Source organism: Myotis daubentonii, chromosome 5 (genome assembly GCF_963259705.1).
Source record: "Myotis daubentonii chromosome 5, mMyoDau2.1, whole genome shotgun sequence".
NCBI classification, from domain to species: Eukaryota; Metazoa; Chordata; class Mammalia; order Chiroptera; family Vespertilionidae; genus Myotis; species Myotis daubentonii.
Window position 1 is genome coordinate 90,241,241 of NC_081844.1, and position 7,493 is coordinate 90,248,733.

Genomic DNA, 7,493 nt, shown 5'->3' on the forward strand with positions numbered 1-7,493 from the left:
CAGCAATGTTGAAATGTAGCCGCTGGGCAGCAGGCTGGGCTTACTTACTGGCTGTGAGTCTTTCCAGTATGCCAGCTTCCCAGCGCTGTGATTTAAATTCGGGCCCTGCAAAACGACACATCAGTACATGCCACGAGCATTCTGGTTCACTCACAAAAAATTAAAACCAAAAATTTTAACTAAACAATGCCAAGACTCCAGAGTAACCAACTGATGGCCAGCCAGGCTGCGCCCGAGACCCAGCAGTCCCACACTGTCATTATAATGGTGGCATCATTTGGAGCATTTTTTTTCCCCTCTGGAAGCTCATGAAAACCTCAGGTTGGCAGAAATGCAGCAGCTTGAATCCTTTAAGAAGTCAGGAATTAGGTATTGTCCTAATGAGGTTAATTCTGGACTACCTTATTTACATTCATGTGACTGTGTTAACCTCTCTGTGTCTTTGCTTCCTTATCTCCCCAGTGGAGGCAGCAAGGCGGGCAGGCCTGGCCCACCAGGCGGGGTTCGAGCCTCCTCTTTGTACATATATTTGACTTGGAGCTGGTTCCAGACCAGTACAGCAGTAGTAAGCAGTTACAAAGGCCTCTGGCAATCTTGCTTGGCCTGGCTCCCCAGCCCATACCAGCCTCTGCCCATTACAACCTTCATATCTCAACGGTTTGGGAATGATTTAGAAACAGCCTTATTTGTACTCCCTCCAATCTAGCTAGTACAACAGCCATAAAGATTGCATTGTGGTTCCTTGAGCTTGATTGAAGGGTGTGGGAACAAAAGCTGAGTTAGTCAAGGTTGCCCAAAGTGGCACATTGGTGGTTCCTTCACCCTCTCCTGGGCTGTTTCCAAGTTCTCCCTCTGTGTGTGTGTGTGTATAGGGGGTCAATTTGAATCATCCGGTCACAGTCCTCTCTCAATGCGAATTTTGTGGGTTGCCACAAAGATGGATTCAGTGCTGAGCTCACTGTTACTAGCTGAGGAAATGAGGTGTGGAACAAGAAGTAATGAGCCCCAGGCCCTGGCTGCAGAGAGCCTATAGTCTAGTCAGGAATGCAGAGTGTTAATAAACAAAAGAGATCCTATATAATAAAAGGCTAATATGCAAATCTACCGAATGGCGGAATGACTGGTCCCTATGACACGCACTGACCATCAGGGGACAGATGCTCAATGCAGGAGCTGCCCCCTGGTGGTCAGTGCACTCCCACAAGGGGAGTGCCGCTCAGCCAGAAGGGCTCACAGCTGGTGAGTGCAGCAGCTGTGGCGGGAGCCTTTCCCCACCTCTGAGGCAGCACTAAGGATCTCTCGGGGGATGTCTGCCTGCTGGCTTAGGCCCGCTCGAGGGAGCAGGGAATGAGCCTAAGCCAGTAGGAGGACATCCCTTGAGGGGTTCTGGACTGCGAGAGAGTGCAGGCCGGGCTGAGGGACGCCCCCCACCCCCCGCTGCCCCCAGTGCACAAATGTCATGCACCAGGCCTCTAGTAATAATATAATAAAGCAAAGCTCCTTGTAACTCCAATGTGAGCTGAGGTCATATGTCCTTTGAGGTTAAATAAAATTGGCTGGAGCTGTGTTCCTCCTCTGTGGGAAGGGACCCTCTCAAGGTTCCTGCCAGTTCCCAGGGGCCCCTGTCCTCCCTGGGTCCCCAGGCCCTGGCTTCCTCCTCTCTCTGCAGCTGGTTGATTCCAGGGTACCAAGACCTATCTTTTCATGCTTTGCCCCCCAAGCCCTCCCTCCAGGAATTTGAGTGCTGCCACCTGTACTGATGGCTTGCTGTGGCAAATAGGCAAGCAACAGTGACAAGTGTTGGCCAGCCCTGCCTGGGCCTGCAGGTCACTAGGCTACCGACCCTTCACAGATCCTAGACCTCCATTTGGATGGCTGGTCCTTCACCCATAGAGTCCACTTTTCCTCCCCTGGAGGCTCCCCCAGGAATGAGTGTCCTTCACTGTCTCATTCCAATGAGGCAATGGAGTCTCCCCCCCTCCCCCCACCCCTACACACACACACACACACCTATCTGAGCACTTTCAAAGATTCCTTCATGATGTGTGCAAAGCAAAGGCCTTCTGCTTTTTGAATTTTGTTCCATGTGCAAACTATTATTTATTTCCCCCCAAACAAGTAATTTCTTGAAAGCGGCCTTCTCCTTATGACCCCACCTTTATTGCAGAGGAAAACCAAAAAAGGCTTTGTAATCTCAGCCTGTTGTCTCTCCTCCCACTAGCCTCTCTGAGGAAGTACACAGTTTAGAGATTTATTGTTTCCACTGACAAGAATTATGCCTTCCCTCTTAGAAAGCAGAAGCCGTAACAGCAAGTTTGCGTTTTCAATGACATCATTTTCTCACTGTGTTCTACTTATAATAGGTCGCATGCATTCATTCATTCATTCAACAGATAAGCCGTTGCCACGGGGGTTCTCTGGAAGGCGAACTCTGTCTGGGCCACAGTTATCAAGGGCTGGCTTCATGGGAGAGGCGGGGATCGACCTGGGGCACGGAGGCTGGGACAGGGGGGATTTAGTTAGATGGAGACAAAGGGCAGGGCAAGTAGGAAGTGGGCGTGGGGATGGATAACCATCAACAGGACTTCCTGTGGCTCCACACGATTCTGGCCCTGCGCTAGGCGCTGCTTCTAGAGTGGCGGACAGACACAGGTGATCCCAACAGAGCACAGACACAGGTGATCCCCACAGAGTGAGAAATGGGAGAAGCCCAGAGGCATCAGAGGGGAGGGGACTGGCTCAGGGAGAGAGGAGAGGCTGCCAGGAGAGGGTGACATTTAAGCTGAGACAGGAAGAACGTGTGGGTGATGGCGTGAAGCAGTGCTCCAAGCACAGGGAACGTTGTTTATGAAGTTCCCAAGTAAGGGGGAGCCTGGAAATGAAGAAGCCTCACATGGCACCATCCTAGAGCCCGAGGCGGGAGGTGGGGAGGAATGAGGCTGGGAGAGGTGTGAGCAGGCGAGGCTGGCAGGGCCTCTAGGCCTGCAAGGACAGTCATGGTCCTGAGAACAGTGGGAGACACGCAGGGGTTTAGCCATGAGGCAGCAAGATCTGATCTGAGCTTTGGAAAGGCACCTGTGGGGCGTGGAGGACAGACTGAGGTGAGGACATGGGAGCAGGGGGAAGGGGCTGCAGCTGTGAAGCAAAGCTCTGACGTCTGGCTGAGGCAGGGGCAGAGGCAGAGGCCGGGTTAGAGCAATGAGCTTGGGCTACCTGTGGTCGGCAAACCGTGGCTCACGAGCCACATGCAGCTCTCTGGCCCCTTGAGTGTGGCTCTTCCACAAAATACCACGTGCGGGCGCACACATACAGTGCGATTGAAACTTCGTGGCCCATGCGCAGAAGTCGGTATTTTGTGGAAGAGCCACACTCAAGGGCCAAAGAGCCGCATGTGGCTCATGAGCCGCGGTTTGCCGAGCCACAGACCATGAGGGGCAGGGATGGAGCCTGGGACCTCACAGGGGGAGTCAGAGATAGGAGGACTTGCAACAGACAGCTTCTGAGACAGGTCAGGGTGGCTGTTGGGATGGTGTTTGGGGGAGCCAAGTTGAGAGTTGCCATGGGTGAATCCTCTGCTCTCTGAGAAGGGGTGTCACACACAGGTTTCCCCAAGAGCGAGACCGCAGCTATTGGTGGACACCGTCCAAGATATAGGCCCAGCTCAGGCTCGGGCACACAGCGAGAACGGTCGCCCTTCCTCAGTTCTCCTTCAGGCCCTCAAGGAGAAAGCCTCAGTGGGTGCTAGTCTGTCTCTACCACCGGACACTTAAATTCTCCCCCTTTTTTTTTTACAAAGAGAGAGCGGGCCTCAGGCTCAAAGCCTTCAGCAGGCAGCCCTGTGGAGCTGGGGTTTGGTAAGACTTGGTTGCCTGTAGCTCTAGGCCTGCCTTCCATTTACGGTAAGTGAAACCAGATACCCAAGGAGGGCAGTGATATCAACTTTCATTTTTCAATGAAGGCACTTAAGCGAAGGGGAATTCTTAAAAATAATTTAATAATTCCTAATAGCTATTAAATAAATCCTGGTCCCGGTGGTCCAGGGATACGGACGGAGTCAGAGGGAGGGCTTGAGTGGCAGAGGTTGGGGACATTGGATGGAGGAGAGCACTGAGCTGGGAGTCAGAACCTGTGTGTGTGTGTGCTCCGCTCAGCAGGCGGCCTGCTCTGCTTCTCCCGTGTGCCCTGAAGGCGGGCTGACACCAGCAGGAGGAGGACTCCCGCACGCACGCACGCACGCACGCGGAGGTGCAGGTCAGTGAGGGGGCCCGTGGCACAGTCCCTGGGTCAGGCTCCCGGAGGAGTTGGCCTCTGCCCGACCCTCCCCCTGGCTTGGAAGGTGGGAGTCAGAGGTGAGGGGTGCGATCAGTGCCGTCTGATCCTGGAGACCTTTTTGGCTCCTTGAGGAAATTAATCCCGAAACCCAAATCTCCCCGAAGATAAAATATTTAAGATAAGTTGTCCAAACACTACCAGGTAGACTTCGCTCTCCCGGAGTGGTGTCTGAAAATCAAGCCATGGGGAGGTTCTGAAAGTCACGCTGTTGCCAGCGTCAACTCAGTACAGTTCCTGGGGCACCGAGGGCAGGGCGACCCCTCGGGTCAACAAGGGGAAGCGGCCCCTCTGTGGCCGCGGGCTGGCCACTGTCGCAAGACCGAGAACTCTGTGCCCCTGGCCTGGGGGCTTCCTCTTACACTTTCAGTCTGGATGGTGGCGGGTGTGCCCCTGCCCACGCCACATGCCCTGGTGGCGGGGAGCTTGACTGGGCACTGGCACTGCCTGACCGAAACACAGGGATGTCCTTGAGGGGAAGTGGCCGTAACTTAGCCATCTCTCCGTTTCCTGTTTTTTGTCAGCTGTCACCCCTAGAAGGTTAGCCGAGTGAGGACTTCTGCCTGAGCCCCCAGCGCCTTCCACGGGCTCCAGCCCTCCATCAGGAAGTGTGGAGCAAACGGCTGTAGGGAAGGGCCAGAAACGTGGCCTTTCTGTGGGCTTCCTCGCAAGGTCCCAAGCAGACCAGCTAGAGCGTGACTGAGAAATATGGCGTTGGGACGGAATTGGAAATTGGCTTTTTTTTTTTTTTTTTTTTGCCCCTGTGCCCTCATCATCTATAAAAGGGAGGAAAAGAAGGATCCTTTTAAAATGAAAGTTTAGAGTTTAAAACCGCTCTGAGTTCAAAAACCTAAAGCAGTACCCTGGGAGCTTTGGTGTGCTTTCACCAGCGGCTGAAGCCCCAAGAGTGCTCCCAGCGTGGCAGGACCTGGGAAGAACAAGAGGTCCGCGTGGTTCCTTCCATGGGATGGTGCGGCTGGAGGAGGGGCGCTCGTCCCCGTTCACTGTGAGGCGGTGACTGGGCTAAGTGAGGAGGGGTGATTGGAGCCTGATTTTCATACCGAACCATCCACTGCTTTGCTCTCAACCTGGGTTCAAATCCTAGCTCTGCCGCTTGGTAGCCGTGAAACCTTAGGCAGGTCGTTCACTTCCTTGAACTTCAGTTTTCTCGTCTGAAAAATGGGGGTAATAAAAGCACCTATGTCCCGGGGCTGTCAGAAGCGACTGATGAACAAAGGCATGGAAAGTCCTCAGATCAGCGGCTGCCACAAAGCAGATGCTCAGTAAACATCAGCGTCCTTTTAGACTTCAAGAATCTAAGAGCACTGCAAATTGTTCTTGGAAAAGAAGTGTGAGTTACAGTCACTAGGAAACAAACGTACCCTTACAATGATAAGTTCCAAGACACAGCTGTTGTCATCAGTGAGTTGGGGGTTTTCCTCCTACACCAGTGGTTCTCAACCGTGGCTGCACATTAGAATCACCTGGGAATCTTTTTAAAATCCTGATTTCTGGGCCTCATCCTCCGGAAATTCTGTTTCTTGGTTACGAATGTTGTGGCCCCACCCCATCACAAAGAAACAGAATTTCCGGAGGATGAGGCCCAGAAATCAGGATTTTAAAAAGTTCCCCAGGTGATTCTAATGTGCAGCCAAGGTTGAGAACCACTGTCCTACACTGTCCTGGAAACTTTCTTAAAGATGTGTGGCCTCTTTATCGATCCTAAGAGTCACAGCCTCAGAGGCCTTATTGAAGTCAGGTGTGGCAGATGCTGCTTTTTTTTCAACAGGCAAATTGAAGAGATTCCTTAACATTTAACAGCTGAGCCTGGCTGGTGTGGCTTGGTTGGTTGAGCGTCACCCCATGCACTGGGAGGTCACCGGCTCAATTTCTGGCCAGGGCACATGCCTGGGTTACTATCTCTCCCTCTCCCTCCTCTCTCTGAAACCAATAGAAACATACTTTTTTTAAAAAAAAATATTGAACAGCTAAAGCTCCATTTTTTAAATTCAATAAATTAAAAGTCAACCACAGATTTAAAATTATTGCCTGACAACTAGAATTATACTTTGAAATGTAACATACTGATTGTGATCATTTGCAGCAAGATCAACTTATACATAATACATTATTATGTTCCTAAATTAATAAAATGATTTTTGACCTGAATAAAGATGGCAAATATTTTAATTTTCGCTTACATTTTCATCCCCACCCCATCGCTTCCAAATGCAGCAGAGCCTTTCCCCTTGTGTCAATATCAGAGGGAATGTTAATTTCTCCTCTGGAACGCTTCCCACTTCCTCTGGGATTTGCTTCCCACGACTACACACACACCGGCCCCTCGTCTCTCTGAAACTTAGCTTCCTGCTGGAGACACCAGGAGAAACCAAAGCCCAGCGTATGAGTAAGTGGCCTGTAGGACTGCAGCCCATAGACCTTGCCTTCAGAAGGGTTTTGCTTTGTTTTGTTTTGAGCATCTACCCTGTGCCAGGCCCTGCGTCAGGCGCTGACGGCACAATGACAAGAAGGCCCACCTATGTTTTATTGGGACGTGAGTGCTTTACCTGTATAATGGGAATAATAACCATGTAGGAATAACTTAGCCCTTCTGGAGGGGTTGTGTGGGGATCAGATGAGCTAATGGATGTGTAAGTGCTTTATAAATTATTGAAGCACTCTATAAACATGAAGAATGATCAGGTGTAGCATGAAAGAAGATGTTAAAAAAGAAAGCTTGGTTTTTCTACACCATTTATTGCATGATAATAAAACAACAGCAGCCGTTTATTAAGGGCCTACTATGTGCTAGCTATTTTATAGGCACTCTTGCTGGTCCTCAGCACAACCCCACAAGAGAGCTTTACAATCTGTCCCAGGAGGCAGGCCGTCTTGCCTCAGGTCACACGGCTAGTATGTGGTGGAGCCAGGACTGGAACCAGCTCGGCCAGACTTTTGCCAGACTCTCATGCGGGCTGTGGGCAGGGCCTGGGTATCCTGGGGAGAAGGGTCAAGGGAAGGCTGGAGGTAGCACTGAAGAGGAAGGGGTAGATGCATTTGTCTCTGGATCACAGAGGCGAAGATGAGGACCCGGGACTCCAGGGAACTTCTCAGAAAAGAGACAGGAACTAGCAACCACTGACCATGACTTCAGGGTTTTATGT